Source organism: Hyperoodon ampullatus (genome assembly GCF_949752795.1).
Source record: "Hyperoodon ampullatus genome assembly, chromosome: 10".
Lineage (NCBI taxonomy): Eukaryota > Metazoa > Chordata > Mammalia > Artiodactyla > Ziphiidae > Hyperoodon > Hyperoodon ampullatus.
Genome location: NC_136923.1, coordinates 88,149,728 through 88,168,642, shown reverse-complemented (window position 1 = coordinate 88,168,642; position 18,915 = coordinate 88,149,728).

The window sequence follows — 18,915 nt, the reverse complement described above, 5'->3', positions numbered from 1 at the left end:
CCCCTTGGATGTCCTATGAAATATTAAGTTTTCTGTAGAGTTTTTCCTTCTATGTACAATTGCTTTTAATTTTCCCATTTCTACCTCCATTTACTTATGGACTCATTCACTCACCATGTTAAAAAAAAATGTATCAAGTGTTGTGCTTGCTACTCAGGAAACAGAGATGAATGACACAACTCCTAAGCTCAAGGAGCTGCTTGCTTAATTTCTCCAGGCTTAAAAAATGTGCAGTCAACTTTGCTATCATCATTTTCCCCATTCCCCAAGAATTCCTCAGTAATGTTATTTCTTTTCTCATAAAGCCTCCAGAATCCATCTCAGTTTTTCTTCTGCCACGACCAGAGTGCAGGCACCATGCCCTTAAAGTCAGGCTATTGCAGGAACCTCTTGATTACTCTCCTTATATCCAGTCTTTCCTTCTCCCTCTATTAATTATAGCCGTGGCTACCTGTAATTTTGTTTGCGTGGCTTATGATAAGGGTAAAATGCCTTAGTCTTATAGTGTGGCTCTCCCTGGTCTGGTCTCACTTCTACAAAACTTATACTCCAACCAGATTGATCCCCTCACACACCTTCAGTCAGGTTGTGTGTTCTCACCTTTGTGGTTTTCCAGCTCCGAGGCAGTACAGCATGGCAGTTAAAAAGATGTGCCCGGGGGCCAGAAGTACTTTACGTCTTACTTGCTGTGCAGTCTTGGGCAGCTTATTTAACCTCTCGTTTGTGCTTCTGTTCTGTATCATTGAAAAGAGCTTTTCCAAGCAATAAGTCCCTCACAGGATTGTTAAGATTAAGTGCATTCATGTGTATGAAATGCTTAGAAGAGACCCTGGCATAAATTAAATGCTAGTGTTTCGCTATAGCTATTACTATTAATTGCTATGACCCAAACCTCGCCCCCTACCCTGTCCAGACATTTCATAGCTCACTGCAGATCTCAGGGTTCTCTGGGGACCTTTCCTGACATTTAGGTACAAGTAATCTTTCCCTTTTCAGCCATTTTATGGCTCTGTTTAGCCAACATTCATTTGGTAGGCAGATTTAGACCTGTTTATTATTGTTATAGGAAATAGACCTTGAAGAGATAGCAATTCATGATAGTACATGGTAAGTGCCAATAGAAAAAGCACAGGTTCCATAGATTATACATGGTCTGAGGGCAGGAACAGTGCCTCATGTGTCTTTGTTTTCCTTACAGTGCTCTATGCCTACTTATTAACAAAAGTAAGTCAAAATTATTATTTTTTTCCTGATTCAATGGGTGATGTGTTTAGAGGATCAGGAATAGACCAGTCTACTGAAATAGATAATGTACAGTCAGATATAGGGTGTCTTTTTTTTTTTTTTTTTTTGCGGTATGCAGGCCTCTCACTGCTGTGGCCTCTCCTGTTGCGGAGCACAGGCTCCGGACGCGCAGGCCCAGCGACCATGGCTCACGGGCCCAGCCACTCCGCGGCATGTGGGATCCTCCCGGACTGGGGCACGAACCCGTGTCCCCTGCATCGGCAGGCGGACTCTCAACCACTGCGCCACCAGGGAAGCCCTAGGGTGTCTTTTACTGGTAGCATATGCATGTGAAAAAAATAAGGAGCCATCCTCAGTTTGGGGCAGTGGATTGCCCAGACCCCACGGACAGGGGTTCTGGACATCCAGAACATGGTGGTTTATTAGGATTCGTCTAGTGGCAGGTTGCACAGTGGACTGGAACAAAGAAGGAGACCAGCGAGAAGATTGTTGAGTGTGAGTGCATGAGCGTAGACTCTAGAATAGAGGAATGGAGAGGAGATCTTAAATTCAAGGGTAGTTTGTAGGGAAAGAATCCATAGAACTTGGGAGTTCATACAGGTTGATGGCTAGGAAAGAATGAAAACGTGACTGCTGGGTTTCTTCCTTAGATGTCTTTGGAGTATCCAAATTGGGAGAAGGTTGGCTTTTTTTTTTTTTTTTTTTTTTGCGGTATGCAGGCCTCTCACTGCTGTGGCCTCTCCTGTTGCGGAGCACAGGCTCCGGACGCGCAGGCCCAGCGACCATGGCTCACGGGCCCAGCCACTCCGCGGCATGTGGGATCCTCCCGGACTGGGGCACGAACCCGTGTCCCCTGCATCGGCAGGCGGACTCTCAACCACTGCGCCACCAGGGAAGCCCAGAAGGTTGGCTTTGAAGATAAAAAGATACATGCAGTTACTGGACTGTGAGCTCCAGGATGGAAGAGACCTTGCCCGTCTTCTCCCCAGTGTCTAGGACAATCCCTGACTGTCTTACAACTGGAGGCTGATCAGTGTATCTTGAACGAATTAAGGGCCGCTTACCTTGACATCTACAGTTGAATAAGACAAGTTGTAGATAATTCTTGCCACCTGTTTACTGATTCTCTGGTTCTAGTTAGGTGGCATGATCAAATTTTCTAAAGAAGCATACCTCTCACATCATGGGCAGGATGTCCCAAATTGGCAGCGTATTTAATTCCAGGATGAGTGACGGAATCTACAAGGCCCTGAGGCCACCCCTCTCCTACCTGCCTTAATGTAACTAGTAAAACGTACCTGGCAGTGCAGCATCTCTGCAGAGAGGTGCTCCAGAAAGCAGTTGTTTGCTCTCACCCTGCTGACAAGTAGCAATATCCAAGTGGCTTAAGGGCTCTAGATGCAGCCATGAGCAGCATTAGAAAAATTTCACCACCATTTGCCAGCATTAGATGCCAAACTGCAAATAAGAGGCATGTCGATTCAATGAAGCAGAAACATTTTGCTTGTTTTTAATGCTTACTTCCAGGAGAACTTTATTATATGTTTGTATGCCTTTAAATAAGAAATTGCATTTTTTGAAAATAATGAAAACCGTCTCGTCTTTTCTCCCTACAAAGGGGCAAGCTTCTCCCACTTGGGTGAATATTGCCTGTGCCACTCACTGAAGAAAGGGGGAGCGGTCTTGGCAAGCATCTTATTAGTCTAAAAATAAATTATTCAGAATGCAGGTTCAGATACAGATTGCAGGGAGAGATAATAGAATTGGTTTTCCAAGCCTGATCATGCTCTGAAGACATGGTGTGTGCTTTTCAGGAATCCAGTTAAGTGGAATCAGCTTTGACTCATACAAACTAGAAATAATCTTGCTGCCATCCAGCTAGTGTCTGCGGTACAGCATCCTCAAAATGTCTCCAAGCACCCATGGTCTCTTTAGGCTATGTAAGTGTGTGTATAGGAAAGTCTGTAGGCATTCACAAGCATTTCTTCGGAGATGCCTTTTCCTCATTGTTCTTTTAAGGAAATTTCTTCCTGGCAGCATGAGAGGGGCAGGTCTCACTGCAGATTGGTCTCCCCCCTACTCCCGTGCCTCGGCAACACAGTTGACCACATCAGCAGCCGACTGCAGTTGTCATGTGGCTTCTCATGTGATGCTGGGTCTGCAGCACTTTGGAGCAAAAAGCCTTTGTGACTCGGCACTCATGGACAGTAGCGTTCGGGGCAGAAGAGATTTTGGAGGGGGCGGGGAGGCCAGTAACCCGAGAAACGTCAGAAATAAAAGTCACATGAAGTACTCTGATCTATGCATTATTTTTTTTTTAAATTTGATTTTAACTCTTGCTTTTTTTATGGTTTGTGTCTGTTTTTTCCACCCCCGCAGGCACCGAGCTGCGCTGTTTTGTGTTTCTTCCTTCCTTCCTTTCTTTTTTTTTAAAATTTTAATTCTGAAGCCAGACCATCTTTCCTCACAGCTCCAGGGCTGCATCGCTGTGGGCACGCCAAGCTTCCCCTGGTTACCTGAGCTGCTCCTGCCGTTTCCTGGCCTCGGCTTCTCCGTGGTGCACCCGAACCCGCCATCGATGGTGTACGCAGTGAGGAAGAAGGACCTGCTGGTGGAGCTCTGGCCAGGGTCCCCGCGCGGCCGGATGAAGGGACTTGGAGGACAGGGTGATGCTGCAAAAGACCCGGGGTGGGATGGATAGAAAGAATGCCAAGGACCAGGCAGGAGAAGTTAGGAATACTGTCCATCCAATGCCCACCGATCCTCCGCAGGGCGCACCCAGCTCGGGCTGCTCCCAGGGATTAGTCTTGGGGGGAAACCCATGCCGAGATGTGGTGGCATTTTACCTGAGAGTGGAGCTGAAGATGGATAAACCAGGTATCTGATGTGTCTGCCTGCCTGACGACGAGGCAGAGTTGGAGGAAAGCAGAGCAAGCGAGCGCCTGAGAAGAAAGAGATGCCGGATGCCGTTTGTCTGCCGCTCGCCCTGCGTTCTCATTCTAGGGAGGATGGCATAATTTGTAACCCAGTACATGGATGGAGGAACTGTAAATTGTAGTCTGGATGTGCCCGGTGCCGTCAAGGAAGAAACTGTGATGGGCTAGGTGACTGTACCAGTGTCCCCAGAGAAAAGAGCAGCCTTGCAGCATGGATTTAAATGCATGTGCATGCATGTAGAGACATGAAAAAAGAGAGATTTCTGACCATTTTACACAGGAAGTCTGTCACTTTGCTGGGTCGGGCTTGATTGCAGCTTGTATTTTCAGCTTCAGCTCAACACCCATTTCCTGACTAGCTAGAGAGCATGGCCAAAGCAGCTGCATGCAGAATTTTCCTGTTAATGTGAAAGCATCCCTCCTCAGCTTTAACTCCTTGAAGTTCTCAGTGCTCTGTGCTTCACTGGGACTGATTGTAGGGTTTTGTTTTCTTCTTCTTCTGCAAATCCCTGTAAACACAGCTGTATTCAGTATGGTGAAAAATTCTATCCTGTAAATAGAAATCTGATCAATTTAATCAAAATAAATGTATCCCAGATGACTTTGAGACCAGCTGGCTACCACAGACTTCAGATGCTAAACATTCAATGGAGATGAATGCAGTCTTATATTTACATGTTTTAGAATTCCCGGATCAGCCTATAATTTTAAAAAGAATTTTAAATTCCTTTTCTAAGGAAGAGGTGGTCTTACCAGCTCACAGGTAGTTGGTTAGATTCAGGTGCAGATGCTGTTCCTGAGATTTGGGATGGCGGGGTCGCATTTTGAGGGCACGTGCCATGTGGCAGAGCCCGGTCATACTCAATACAGAGAGAGCCTGCGTCTGCCTAGCCGTGTGGAGACACGAGTGCCCTGGGAAGAGCCTCTGGTGAAGCTGGGGGAGGCACTTGAGGCTTGTTTTGGATTTGGGTGCCTGAGCTGTGGTGCTCCAAGCCCAGCTTGGTGGAGTCAGCTCAAACCTGAGGGTAAGGAGCTTTCCCAGTTGTCATGGGGAGCTCTTCTGGGCCGCCTGTCTGGCCCTTTCACTGTTTGTTACTATTTCTACAAAGGCCGCTCTGTGTGTTGGATTATGTTTGGCCAGCTGTTGATGCATTCCCGCGGGTGGGGCTGGGTGGGGACCTTATTACTGTACTTCCAAACTGTAGATCTCTGTGCGTGTGTGGGGAGTAGGGAGGGAATGGAAAGAAATCAGGTTGGAGAAGCTGATCGCTCTTACTGCTTTCTCCAGGTAGTCCTAGAGCGAATCCAGAAACGCTTAAAGTGGGAAGAAGGAAAAAGGGAATGACGGGGGGAGGGGAGCAGTGAGGGAAAGAGAATGAAACTGAGCAAGCACATATGAGAGAAAAACAGACTTAGAACTTCAAAGCTGCATAGACAAGCAGAATGTCAGCAGCTTGTAATTAGTGGTTCATGGTTGCGTCAGTGACTGTATCTCTCCAAGAATAACTGTGTGATGTGTGCCACAAAGTGAAGAAGATAGTCATAACTAAGTTATCAAACCCAGTTCAAACAAGGGCAAATGGATTAAGGAATTTTCTGTGTTTGTAAATCAAATACTGATGGATTACATGTCTAAGACTTGCTGAATTCTGCATAATTGAAGGCTGAATTATCAATTTGTCACGGGGCGGGGGGATACTGTATATTCATTAAATGAAACTGAACCCTTAAAAATGCGGATTAATTGTGCAAGGAAATATCAGCGCCTGAACCATTGGTACGCGATGTTTCCCCACGTAGCCCCAAACCGTGCTGCCAGTCTCCCTTATCTCTGCATCCACACATAGTTTTTGGTTGCTTGTTTTTGTGCATTAATGTGGAGAGGAGTTAAAAGTTACACTCAGGTCAGTAGGGTCAATTACATGCGACAATTTGCATTTTAGAATTCGAAAACTCCCGTGGAGTCCTGATTTTTGTTGGTGGCCCTCGTATAAACCTTGACGGAGCCTTGGTTGTCTTGAAGCCAAACAGCAGTCTGTTAGTAACCCCATGGGAAGTCAGGGCACCACAGTGGTCGGGATTTGAAGGCCACGTTCATTTCCCTCCCTTGCCTCTGGTGCTTAGAGATTGTGGTGTAACTACCGCCCCACAAAGAGACGGTGGGAGGAGCTGATTGGTCGGTAGGCTTAGGATGTTTACTCTTATTTGTTTTCAGCGCTCCTCCAGGGCATTCATTTTGTATTTGTATTTGTGTTCACACTGCACAATTACTCTCGCCCGCTTTGTTCTCTGCCCGAAGAGAAGTCAGTTTTAGTTCAGCTCCCTGCTTTTGGCTGCCTGGGTAATATGTGCATATGTATTGCGTTACCCATGTATGCATTTCCCTTTTTAATGTGGATTAGGGAAAATCGGAGGCAAGGAAAGCTGTGTATATTAAATCAGTAGCTTTTGGACTCACATGTAATATAATTTAAATATACTTACTCTGAGGTTGCCGAAGCTGAGATTGTCGGAGCCCGTTTAATTTACATCTTCGATTTAGTCAAGAAGCGGAACCTGCCAGATCAGAATAGCGTATTCTGTGCACCCAACAGGGTGGAAGACATGATTTTGTTTGTGTTAGTTCAAACAGCTGGTCATTAATGCAGTCCCCGTTTCTCGAGTGAAGTGCTGGTGGACGTGAATGGCTGCCTGATTAATGCTGTCCCTCCGAGGGTCCTTCACCCAGCAGTCATGCTTGGAGCAGAATAATGTAGCATGATGTGATTGCTCTCTAACAGGGTAGTATGTCATTGTGTCACCAAGCAATTGAGGTTATTATGGGGCAGGGCAGACAGACGGGACAGTGGGGTTACTAGACCGTAGCATTTTTAGAAATACAGGCCTGACCTACTTAGCGTTATTCTCTCCGGCTGGCAGCTGCCTGGAACATAAAGTGTCCTGATAGGCTGAGGCTGTTGCTAGGGGGAATTAGCCTGAATTTTTCCACACGCAGACTCAGTGACTGAATGATAAAAGCTGACTGGAATTAAAGAGATTTGGTTTAGTCTTATACAGATTTATCTGCCCCGTTTTTCTGTCTCAAGTGCAGAGGAAGGGTGCAAAATACAGATTTTTGCATCCATTTTGTTCTTTGACCCTCTTGTTCGCCCCATCGAAGAGGCACCAGAGCAGGGCAGTTATGAAATTTGGGTTAATCTCTTAAGGTTGGGGGTCATTGAAACAATGTTGCAAATTGCAAGATATTTAAGCTTAAAGACTGCTGCGAATGACTAACAGAAGGTTAGATTACTTTTCCTCCTCTGTGCACTAAGCTGTTTTGAAGTTGGGCATGCATCTTTCATGCACTGTATACTTAAACTCTCTTTCCCTTTTGGGCTTGAACAAAACATTTATATAAATTATTTTCTATCCAAACAGATAGAAGCTTGCAATCTCTGGCTTGTTTAAAATAAGATAGTAAGGATTCCAGATTTGGACAGGAAAAATATATATATAGCTCTTTTTTTTAATTACAAAATATTTTTTTCTGGGCTATTTTGGGTTTGGCTTATTTTTCAAAAGCCAGCCTGGTGTTTATGCTCATGGATAAAACTTAACGGCTCCCACCCTACCCTCTTGACTTCACAGTGTTCAGAAAGATACAGGTTTTTCTCCAGAAGAAAGAATATCTGCTGAATTTATCTGGATATTGTTTTTCCTGGTTGCTGACATATGCACTGCATGTAGAGAGTTCACATAATCAGTTTTATAAGATGACCCATTTTTCTCCGACTCCTGTATTCTTGAAGTATTTCTGTGTTTGTGATTTTTAATAGATCTTTTCCAGAGGCAGATTTTTAATAGCTCTTTTAACGTAAACTCAAAGTCCATCAGGAGAAAAATAAAAGCAATACACAGTCAAGAATACTCTGATTTTTCTTGTTCCTAATTATATACTCTCAGTGCTTAAGCCACAGTGTCCTTCTGTTACCTTATCTGTTCCTCTGCTGAAAGTAATCATTATCCTACCTTTTTGATTTGAAATTAATTTTTGTAAGAACATGCTGTGATATCACAAGTACACATGAAGCTTGGCTACATTAGGGAGAGGAATAGTGTAGATTCTTGTTAACTTCTAACATTGGATTCCTTGGCCACATGGAAACAAAGTAAATTTAAATGTGGGTTTTTCTTTTCATTTCGGATTTTAAAAGTATTCAGGACTATTTAGCTATATATATTTTCAAACAGTGATTTCCACTTACACCAGAGACCACACTCAATAAAAAATGCTCTGATAGTGTCAGAGCCAAGAAACCCATCAGTTTTCTTTTTCTCTTTTTTAAACCAGCATTGTTTACATTTCAGCATATAAATATAGCTTATCAAGCTAAAATAGAGTGTATTTTTTGATGTTGCAAGTGATGTTTCACACCCTTACTAGCTTTGAGAATCCCCCAGATAACATTTTTTTGTAAAGGTTTCCAACCATACTAACCATTTTTCTTTACTAAAAAAATGCCAATTTATGTTTGTTGAATAAAAGCTTACCTTGGTGTGCTGCTCCTTCCAAAATGAAGCAATTTCATTTATTATTTTATTAAATGAACATTTTAACTCTTCTCCTGTGGTACTTTGTTTGGGCCAATGGATGATCATTTAAATATTTAAGTTCAAAATAGACATAAAATATCACTTTAAAATCACTTAAGTAAGGGAATTTGTTAGCCTAAGTTTATTAACATTTGTTAAAGGACAGATGCTTCATTTTTATGTTAAGTACAACCTGTGTTCAGGTACCCAGTCAAATCGAATGTTTATTGTCTGATTCATTAATAAATTAATCACACTGAAATCGTTCAGTGTACGTCTTATTTGGTTGTTAGGTTTTTAAGAATTTTTCACTGTTGTGGCTTTCACCCATTACTAGAGAGAGAAATATTAGGTGGATCAAAAACAAAACAAGACTGAGTGTCATTTATGCTGCCTTGCTATAGTTAAGCTTAACTTCTAGGTATTCACTTTGACAGTGTATGTCCGTGGTATGTATTTCATCCAGTGCCATTGATCAGAAAGCCAAAGGAGCAATCACACTCAATCATTGCATCAATCACTTATTCATTAGGTAAGTATTTACCTTCTGCTCACACATGAGGCTGGCGTCTTCATTTATAAGGTTCAACATGGATCAATGAGTTTTGGGGATGATGTTGGGTGAACAAAAAGGGAAAATTGCAATTGGTGGTTGTGGTGCACCAACCACAGTTAGATCTTGAGTTAAATCGTTTCCCTTACTGTGTTAAGTTCAACACCTGAAATTATGTAATCCTTATAATTTGAGGACAGAGCTGGTGATAATAACATTAGATCCTTGGAGATGGTGAGCTCCCCTGATCTCACAAACAAGCTACATCTCTTCCGAACCATCTGAACACTTTTATAATATTGAAGATCTGCAGTAAGCTAGTATGTGTCTTTTGTGAAGTCATGAAAGCATATTGTGTGAAGTCATGAAAGCATATTGTAACTCAAAGACTTTAGACATTGTTACTTAAACAATTAATAGTATTTCAGAAACCTTTAAATGCCCAAGCTGTATACTCCCTGGAACGGCATGAGTCATTTTAAATGTTTTTGTCTCGGTTTGGTTCTTCCTATCCTTTCCTTTAATCTCCTTCCACTCCTTGAAGTATGACTTGGTTACCCTCGTGTGTGGGCACCCCTGAGTTTGCCAAGGAGAGAACGGAACTAACTGTATTCTTGCTTTTCACCCCTCTGATCACCTCTGTAATGAACTGAATTTAGACCTGTCTGATTCCCTCAACGTGATACCTTCCAGGCTTCCTTCTCTTCATGCTCCTAATTCATTAGAGTGGTCATTGCATGGTGGTTGTCTTCTGTTTCTTCACGAGTCTATGACCAGTTTTTCATCTATGTGCCAGGTGCATAGTAGTTGCTTCACAAACGTTAGTTGGTTAACGAATGAATAAATGAGTGAATTAATGGGAATCCAGATGACAAATTCTAGAGAAGAATAGTAAAGTCTTCTATCTGGGGACTTACCAATGGTATAGAGGCAGAGAGCAGCAAACTTTTTTTAAATAAAGGGCCAGACACTAAATACTTGAGACTTTGTGGACCTTAAAGTCTGTGTTGCAACTCTTAAACTCTGCTGGTGTGGTTGGACAAAGCAGCCACAGATGATATGTAAATGAATGAACATGGCTGTGTTTCAATAAAACTTTACAAAAGATAGGCAGGGCTTGCCTGGTGGCGCAGTGGTTGAGAGTCCGCCTGCCGATGCAGGGGACATGGGTTCGTGCCGCGGTCCAGGAAGATCCCACATGCTGCGGAGCGGCTGGGCCCGTGAGCCATGGCCGCGGAACCTGCGCGTCCGGAGCCTGTGCTCCGCAACGGGAGAGGCCACAACAGTGAGAGGCCCGCGTACCGCAAAAAAAAAAAAAAAAAAAAAAAGATAGGCAGTGGGCCCGATTTGGCCTGTGGGGTTTAGTTTGCTGACCCCTGGAATAATCATTACCTGTGATATTTTGAGGGTGTGATTACGCAGGATGTGTATACTGAAGAAGAGCAATGTATTAAAAAAGGAAGAGAATTTCAAACAATTCAATAAAAATTAAGACAAAAGGGCAAATATTTGAGATGAGAACTTGCTGCTAATCTAGTAAATTTCATTCGCTTGCTGATGACACAGGTGGATCAGTTTATCTTAAAATTCAAAGATGAAAGCGAGGATTGTTGCTCTTCCTTAAAACATAATGCAATTATATTGTTCAATATGTAAGAAAGATGAATGGAAAATTTTTACTTTTCAGAATTGACCTTCTAATGCTGATTACCTAGGGGCAAGGAGGAAGCCCAGCCTCTGTTTGTTCAAAGAGCTGGCAGAGCATTCAAATTGTGCACAATTGTGAATCCAAAAGGATTGCCTGCTGCCTCTTGTTGTTGTTTGCAGATTCTTTTAATCAATTTAAGTACTGTATTATTTCAGTAACCTAAGTCAGATCTTCCTTTTTCCCATCTCCCCAGTCTCTTCTCCATTAGATAGTAATTCACCTGCAGTGTTAGAAGCTCTGTGCTCTCCCTTCTCATCTTTGTTCTTGTTCCACTGGAGCTTCTTTTCTTTCCCCTCTCTTATATGTTAGCCTTGGTGGATGGTGTTAGAGGCAGGAAGCAAGTACCTCCAAGTGGTCTAAAAGCCCGAGCCTGGGTTTTAGGCAAGCCTGGATTTAAATCCCACTGCAGCACGAACCAGCTGTGTGATCCAAGGCACCTTAATTAACTTCTGTAAGCTTAACTTTCTCATTCATAAAACAAAGGTAACAATAGTACCTATCTCACAGAAGTATTGTGAGGGTGAAATGAGATCATTAACATAAAACCCTTCTCATACTTGGTAAGCGTTGCATAAAGTTGACTGCTGGTGCTGCGGCTTCTACTACTGCTCTTAGGTTCATTATTGAGAGTTTTTCTGCAAAGAAGTGTGCGATCCAGCATTAGGCTTTGAGATCTCAGTGGCATCATTATGGGCAGGTCTCCTCAGTGTGAGGAGTCCCCTATTTCTTTATTCTGGGAATCGGGTATCAGAAGTCCTGAAGTCGAGAGCAAAGCAGACACAGACGCCTAGGGGTGCCCAAAAGATTTCAAGGAATTGTATGCTGTTTCCTCTCTAAAATTAAAAAAAAAAAAGTATCGCCTGGGAGTGTTTTAGCATATTCTAGGACTGTCCTAGAGGCACAGTATGTATTTTGTTTTGTGTTTTTCTCTCTCTCTCTTTTTTTTTTTTGGCTGTTTAGAGTGAGACCAAAGACTGATGGAACACAAAAGACTGCTGTTCTACCTTAAAGCTACAATTTCCTTTTCTGAAAATTATGCTCAAGGCTTATCTCCTATGGAAAATTTATCCCAATTAAATGGCTTAGGAGCGTTCCTTAGTCTTAAGCTGATTTTGTGTCAAATGATTTTTTTTTTTAAAAAAAACATTTGTTGTTGATCATTGCCTGGCTAACTTCTCTGCTCCTTCTAGGCCTCTGTTCAGTCATCATGCTCCCCTTGAAACCTTTTCTGGCCCCTAAATGTGACCTAGGTTATCTCTTGTGTGAGCACCCCTTAATTCCCAAGCAAAACACTTATTCCACCATCATTCTCACTTTTCAGCTCCCTGATCGTCACCCCCAGTAGGCTGTATGTACCATAAGGCAGGAGGACTGTGTCTTTCTTTAGGATGATATTCCCAGCAAGTAGTAGTGCATGCTAAGTGCTCAATAAATGTTTGGGAAACAGATGTATGTCAGAGGCTTGTCCATTCTGTATATTCTAATAATTCATATTAAATAAGTCACTTGGCATTGTGCTGCACTTGTAGTAGTCAGTATACATTAATGGTGAAGTTCACAAATGAATCTTTCTCAGTAGTCATAGGACATAGTCCTATCCATATAGTTACTGAATTTGTAAATGAGAAAAGACATATATTATTGTAACTTCTGAGATTAGAACCGGCTAATTACACATTTTTATTTTGACATAGTGAAGATGAAAAATATTTTTAAAGTAGCAAAAAGTGGAATTGTTACAAAGCAAGCATTCTATACAAAAGAATGCTCATTCTTCTTTCGTGGGGACTTTATAAGACATATTTCATTCTACGAGCGAGACATGTTCTTAGTTCTAACAAACCATTGAGGAGCTTATTAAATGAAAAGTGTTCAGGAAACATCAATTGAATTTGATATTTTGGCTTGTCTTTATATTTTTCTTTAATAACAGAAAAATCCTTTTAGCTCTCTCTCTACCCAGAAAAATGTTCCTTTGATGCTTTTAAGGACCCCTTTAGCCCACAAGGCTAAAGTGTATTAATAACAGAGAGGTGTAGATGCAGAAGAGGTGGGGGTGAATTGAACCTATCTGGTCTCCCTGGGGTTTTCCCTCGCTGCTGCTAGTGGCCACAAATGGCCACGTACCCCAGGGGAAGTGAATGCAACAGCATGAGAGTGAGAGCCTTTTTGTGTTTCCTGCCAATTATTAGGTGTGATTGAATATTTTGAAAGAAAGCAGTACATAAAAATTGGCATTTGGCTAGTGCCTTACAGAAGTGATCCTTTCTCCCCGTTTTACTTTCAAATGTGTTTGATACTCTGACAGTAGACTCTGCCTACCCGTCTTGTTAGCAGAGGTGGACACCAATCTTACAAATGATGGTCTATAGATATGGGGTAGATGATATTGGGTTTACTGTATTTTTCCTTCTTTAGCTACTGTGGGTTTATGTGTTTTTCCTTGTTCTGAACATTACAGGGGTGCCTTTACTTCATCTTTTTCTCTTCTAGGACCATAATAAAGTTTGTACCATAAAGGCTCTTTGGTTTAGGTTTCTAGCTGTAAGAATGAGGAAGGCCAATATTGTTTTCCAAGAATGACCACTGGTGCATTTAATATATTGCATTTTCAGAATGCAAGGCATAACAGAATTTGTAATTTTTGTAATTTATTAAGGGAATCTCTTTACTTTTCCTTACTATAAAAATATCCTATGGAATTTTGCATTCCACATTGTTTCAACAGAAACACAGTAGTAGCAGGAGTGATGTTGGGCAATCACTAATCTTTACTGGAATATAAAGACTCTTAATTAAAGAATTAAATAAGCCCCAGGGTTTTTTTTAGGCAAAACATACGTATGGAAAGAAAGGCCCTTATAGCAAAATATTAATCACTTAAAGCCAATTCAGGTGAAGGCCAGCAAATGGAGTATGAGCAATTGTATCCTGCTTTCCACCAATTCTCCGTGTTGCTAATTGTTGGAAATCAGGAGTATGGGGACTTGGCTTCATTTTGGGAGATGAGGGGAAGGATAGATAACTATGAAATCCTTGAGAGGAAATAATGATGTGATGCTGTGCAGAAAATATATATACTTAAAGTCTTTATGTCTCCGAAGCCTTGGAGTTTTAAGGCAACACGTTAGCATACAGGACCCTGCTGTATATCCACAACCTTGTATTTCCAGTTCTTGCTTTAGAACAAATGTGCTCACTTCTGTCTTCTTAATCACATGTACAGGTAGAAAGGTAAACATGGATTAAGGTCTATATTTTTATAAAGCTGCTTTTTTTTTAAGATCAATTTTTAATATTGGAAGGTCGACGTGGCTATATTATATACTCAATCCTTGCATTAGTTTAATTTCCTTTAGATCTATACATTGGACTATAAAATTCATGGGGGCAAGTATTATATCAATTTAGTTCACTATTGCCTGGCTCAGAGAAGGTGCTGTATATGTATCTATTTAATGAATTTAAAGCAGTGGTAGAAGTATTGAGATATTTTATACCAAAATTTCCATTATAATAAATTACCTTTCAGTTCAAAATGTAAAAAGAAAAAAATGTATCCATGCAACATTGTTATAAATCATCCATTTCCCACTTTTATTTCAGTAAAATGAACTTTTCTGAAGGAAAGTGTAGTTTTAACCATGCTATCCTATCACTTTGTGTAATGCTTACTGCTCTAGGAGGCTTGCTCATTGAGAAAGAGTGTTATGGTAGTGATTGCTTGAAATTTAATTTTTTTCTGTATAAAATATTCAGTATAATTTGGCCAGTCCTTAGAAGTATCCATAAAGAGAACAGGTGGCAGCATTCATTTTTCTTCTAAGTAGAAGATGAACTTAAGTTGTTATCATATAATCGTTTGTCTAGCAGGAATTAGAATAAGTATCTTAGAACTGGAAGAGACCTTAGAAATAATCTAATCCTCCCTCTGCCAGTCGTTTTGCACATAAGGAGATTGGGTCATGGAGATGTTAAGAGATTTGCTCAAGGTCACACAGCTAGTTTTTTACCACAGGTAGAACCAGAACTCGTTTTTACCTGTCGATTCCAAAGCTGTATATGTTCTGCGCGGCTGCTATACCGTAGGCCTCGTTCCTCTGCTTCAGAACGAGTCTGCAGTTCTTGCAGTTTAGAAGTCACTTGTACTTGTTCATGCCTAATATATTTATTCTTAAGAGCCCACATAGGAAAAATTATGGGGAAATACCAACGTGATTCTGTGCAGTAGAAATACATATATAGTAGGCTTGACTGTGTGACATTCAACACCCTGAACAGAAAGTTACAAAACCAGAAATGTAGATTACCAATCTGGATCTGCTGTCAACCAGCTGTATGCGTTTAGGTGAATCATTCTTCTTTCTCTAGGGCCCAGTCTTGTACAGTGAGAGGATAGCACTTGGATAATTGCTGGAGGTTTCCTCTGTTCTCTTTCTCTAACAGGCAGTCTTTCAGTGCCCAAGAAAAAGTGATCCTATATTTTTTAAGCTATGACTTAAGTCTCTTTTTAGTCAGTCATGGTCTATGGACTCTGTCATGAATTGAAGGAAGTCTATTTCCAAGTAAAGGCATGGCATAGTTAAAGTTGTGCCATAAGAAACTGTTGCCCTGGTGGTGTCCCTCATATTAAAGGAAAAGAAGAGTTCTGGGTCTGAAATTCTACCAGATTTGTACTCATTTTAAATCTCTGGAATATAATAGTAGATGTGTTTACCTTGAACCTGTGTTTGTAGTTGTGCAACGTTAGATGAAAACAGAAAAATGAATATGGGGCCAAAAAAAAGTATTGGGCAGTGTGCTAGCTAATAGGTAGCTCCTAGCCCCATAAGTCTGCCAAGCACTTGAAACATGGCTAGTATGAATAGTAAGGATAAAATACACTCTAGGATTTGAAGACTTAGCACGATAAGAGGAATACAAAATATGTATTTCATTTTAATATGGATTTCATGTTAAAATGATAATATTTAGATATATTGGATTAGAAATATGTTATTAAAATTTATTTTCTTTTTATTTTACTTTTTAAAATGTGGCTTCTAGAAAATTTAAAATCATATGTGTGGTTCACATTCTGTTTCTACTGGACAGCACCTAATCTGTGCTGTGGCTTGCCAACTTTTTATGTGGAGAATATCTCTTTTGGTCTCAGAATTCTTGTGACTACCAGAATGTAAGGGGGACACTGAGTGTGTACTGCCGAGCTTGGGAAGGATAGATGACTATGAAATCCTTGAGAGAAGTGAGCTTCTCACAGTTGGGGTGTGGCTTTCTTCTCGAATTTGCTAGCTGTGATTCCATATTTATATGTTAATGCCAATAAGTTTACTTGGAATATGCTCCTAAGTGACCCAGAGATGAGTGTGACCAGCTACCAATTCACGATCAACTGATTGAAATCAATTTTCAAAACACTTCTTATCTCCACAGTGCCAGATGTCTTGACTTTTTTTTTTTTTTATTTTTGGCTGTGTTGGGTCTTCGTTTCTGTGCGTGGGCTTTCTCTCGTTGTGGCGAGCGGGGGCCACTCTTAATCGCGGTGCGTGGGCCTCTCACTGTCGTGGCCTCTCTTGTTGCAGAGCACAGGCTCCAGATGCACAGGCTCAGTAGTTGTGGCTCATGGGCCTAGTTGCTCTGCAGCATGTGGGATCTTCCCAGACCAGGGCTCGAACCCGTGTCCCCTGCATTGGCAAGCAGATTCTCAAACACTGCGCCACCAGGGAAGCCCTGTCTTGACTTTTAAAGGGTGTTTCTTTTATAATGCAGCTTGTTGGCTTCAAGTAGATTTAGTCTGAAGTTCTTACAATGCCAAAAAGGCATAATTACCCATAGGATTCATGATAATAGGGAAATTATAGAAGTTGGAATAGAATAGATGGAATAGAAACCATAAAGGATCATAAAAGGGTTATTAAAAATATGCCAGTAATAACAAAACATTTGAGCAATAACAATTGTAAACTTGTGGGATAACCACCATCATCATAAACAAGCCCTTTGAAAATAGTATTGAAGTTTTGAGAGAGAAAGAACAGAACACTGATTATGTTAATGTTCAATGTATTTCAATATTGCTTTAAACTGGGAAATAATGTTTATTTAACATTGTAATACTTAGATTTAGCATGTATTAGATGTTTTTCCTACATGATTAAAAGCTCACTGAAGTCAAGTTGAGCTGGACATTTCTAGTGATGAGGAAATAGGTGCAGACATGGTAAGCGATTTGATGGTGCTAGACCTGGGGCCCACATCTCTTGATTTAGAGCCAAGTACAGTTTCCAGGTTACCAAAGAAGTGTACTTCCTTGAAGCTACTATTATTTTTTTTAATGATGTCACTAAAGCACAAAATCTTTTAATTTCCTAAATCCTCTTGACAACTTGTATCTTAAATCAGAGAATAAAATGCAGCAAGACCTATCCAGAAGCCTCAGTCTTTTGGGAAAGTTATTTGTTCACACACAAACAAGTGTGGAAATAACTGAAAAGAACCAAATACTATTTGAAAACACTGAAGGGACATCTTGTTTGCTGACTAAATACTTTCTTTGACAAACTAATAGTAACTCTCAAGGTCAGGGCCTCCTGAAACTGAAAACAAGCATCAAAGGAAAAGGGAAGAAGGCTTTTGCTTTATGTAATGACAAAGTACAGTCCTACTGACCGACACCACTACCAGAAAAAAGCTACAAGCTCTGGGTATAACACAATTAGCAGTCTCTTGAAGACACTAGAGTAAACACAAGTAGGCAGAGTCTAATAAAGGAATCATCCTGAAGGAGGGGAATTGAATGGAGTTATTGCCTGTTTTCATGACTTTTAATCTTGAGACATTGTATGCAGGGGAAGAGGGTGCTGGTGAAGAAATCTGTAGTCCTCCTTGACAGAGAACCAGAAAACTACATCTGGGGAAACCACAGCCAGCAGAGATAAGGGGAAATCCTACAAGGGAAAGGCTACAAGCCAGATTCCCACATTCTGTCTCTCCACACATCTGGCTCACCTGATTCACATATACACTGAACAGATTCAAAACATTTCAGCTAAAGATAAAATAATCTGAATCAGGACCATAACTGTCATCCAAAAATAAACATTCACTGTTCCAAGTTGAGGCAACATACTGGTATGCTAAAACAAAAGAAATAACACTCACAGGAGAAAAATAACAGAATCCAGAGTCTCTACATCTTAACATTTATAATGTCAAGGATACAATCCAAAATTACATGACATACAAATAATAAGGACAATGGGGTAGTATTCTCATGAGAAAAGATCATTAACTGAAATAAAGACCAAGATGGCACAGATGTTGAAAGTAACAGACAATATTTAAAACAGCTATCATGACCATCTGATATGAAGTAAATACAATATATTCAAAGTGAATGGAGAGAAAATCTCTGCAGAAAAAATAGGGTAAAGAACTATTGGAAATTCTAGAACTGAAAAATGCAGTATCTGAAAAAAAGATATTCCTGATGGACTAACAGCCAAATAGAGTTGACAAAGAAAAAACTAAGGGAACTTCAAGGTAGATTAATAGTAATTATTTAATGTAAAGATCAGAGAAAAGAACAGATTGAAATAAAAATGAACAGAACTTCAGAGATCAGTTAGATAATATTGAATGTTTTAACTTACATGTACTTGGAGTTCCAAAAATAGAGAAAAACAATGGAGCAGAAAAAAGTATTTGAAGAAATAATAGCCAGTATTTTCCCAAATTTGATGGTAGAAGCTGACTTTTCTTCAGAGACATGGGAGCCAGAAGAACAGCATTTTTATAATGCTGAAAGAAAAAAAAAAAAAAAGGTCAACCTAGAATTCTGTATCCAGCAACAATAACCTTTAAGAATGAGGACAAAATAAAAACATTTTTTAAATAAA